This window comes from Octopus bimaculoides, chromosome 4 (assembly GCF_001194135.2).
Source record: "Octopus bimaculoides isolate UCB-OBI-ISO-001 chromosome 4, ASM119413v2, whole genome shotgun sequence".
Taxonomy (NCBI): Eukaryota; Metazoa; Mollusca; class Cephalopoda; order Octopoda; family Octopodidae; genus Octopus; species Octopus bimaculoides.
The window spans coordinates 49,497,236-49,499,476 of NC_068984.1; the positions used below are offsets into that span (position 1 = coordinate 49,497,236).

Sequence of the window (2,241 nt, forward strand, 5' to 3'; positions counted from 1 at the left end):
AAAAAAAAAAAAAAAAATCACTACAGAAAAATTAAACTCTAATATCATAATGTTGTCATCTCAATGTTCATACGTAAATAGTATAACTTATCTAGTATTAACAAATAAAAATAAAAGAAAAACGGAAAATTAGGAGTAAAAACGGTTATAAATATTTATTTATTTGGCATGTAATAACTTTTATTTTAGTATTACAATATTTTTCTTAACGAGTTTATTATACCGGATCTGTTTTATGTAACTACGTATACAGCAATTTTGACAAATTAAATCGCAAACTGAAAGTCTAATGAATAAGTTGGTAAACTTGGTATTTATAAAACTCATTCTTCTAATTCGTCAGGAAGTAGCGCACACAGTTACATAAGTGAAAGAATATGTAACTTTTTAATGTATTTAATTTTAAATAGGCCGAAAAAATTATTTTAAAATAATAATAATTTTCTATTGTTTAATAAATTTAAGATTCATTGCTTAAATTGTATATCATTTTGATTATTTTATAATGTTTATACTCATTTACCTTAAGTCAAATTAAGTGAATAAAAATAAAAACGATAATAATAGATAATGAAAATAATGTTTCCTCATCGATTTCTAGGTAATGTTTTCATTTCGTTATTTACAAACCGAATTTCCTGCTTTCATTTCCGACTTCCTCTTCGTTATTTTCTTAAATTCTGAACATTACTCTTCTTTGATGACAAACTCCTAGGTTGTCGTGACCTCCTAGTACTAGTTGAATATAGGCTAAGTTCATTTTGAGAATCTTATACATTGGAAAGTTTTAGTTAAACGAAGTTTTATCTAAAAGAAAAAAAAAATGTCATCAGTTTCCCCCCCTTTGAATGTTTCTACACTACAAAAAAAAATCATTATAAACGGATAAAAGATGGTTTACTCTTCAGCAGAAATATTTATATTTAAAAAAAAAATTTAGATCTTTAAACAATTTTGATTAAAAACTATCCAACTAAAATACTTTTTAACTGGCGGCAATTACAAGTGGGTGCTCAAAAACTGAATAATGTGTTAGCTGCGCAGAGTTGAATTTAACATGTTTACAACTATACATAAAAAATTAGTTCCGATCAAAACTATTGCATTTTTTCTTTCTTTTGTTTTCCTATAAAATGGCTTTGTAACCTAAATTATATTTGTTAAATATTACATAAGTCCATGTATATTTTTATTAACTCGAGTAGAATAAATATTTTTACATCGAAGAGTTCCTGTCTAGTTAAATACGAGTTAATAAATTCGATAGACTGGTTCACTTGTAACAGGTTTATGAATTCTTATCTCTATAACGCATAAAATAGAATAAAAATTAGAACATCAAAATTGTTTAGATTAGTGCTAATTGCTTGTGATAGATCGCCAAGCGTTAAAAACAAACAACAACAAAAACAGCAGCTTGATATATAGAAGTGAAGAGAACAGTTGCAACGTAATGCATACCAAGCGCCGGTAGGTAGGTAGGTTAGTCTGACATGTCAACGTGACATTAACACTTTCACATCGCTACAGACATCTACGCCCATTTTTTTTATTTATGCTTTTGTCTGGCTGAAATAAGTTTGTCGTCATCATAAACTGAAACGAATTTTATTGAAATATTTTTTATTAAATAGTTAATATTTTTTTCAGTGACAATTAAGTAAAGAACTGGTCGTTTTACAGCTTATATTCATTAAATGTCATACTAACCTCGCAGCTCAATGTTACTGGGAGAACAAATTTGCATGGCCTATTGTAAGTTGTCTGCAGTATCAGATGTTGTCTGGAATTAACTCTATTACGACCAGGATCGAACACTAAAAGGGAAATTAGCTATGAACAAATTTGTGATTTAGGCCCAGATTTTATGAAACAAGAAGTCTGGTGGAAATGAGTTCGATATTTAGCTTCTCGCTACACACACACACTTACGTACTTACAGTATACGTTCATACATATGTCTATACATTTGTGTGTGTATGTGTACGTATGTATATATGTATATATATGTATATATGTACATAATTATGTATATATCTATATGCATATATAAATATATGTGTATATATATATATGAATGTATATATATCTACATATATATACATTCATATATATACATGTATATGTACATATATATACATTCATATATATGTATATGTATATATAGATGAATGAATATATAAATGTATATATGTATATATATATATATATATATATATATATATATATATATATATATAT

At 26.4% G+C, this 2,241-nt stretch overlaps 1 protein-coding gene across 2 annotated transcripts in view; it reads left to right on the forward strand.

The window, feature by feature from the left end:
• LOC106881251 (zinc finger protein 729) overlaps positions 1-2,241 on the forward strand; it is a 233,811-nt gene that overhangs the window by 141,286 nt on the left and 90,284 nt on the right. The window lies entirely within an intron of this gene.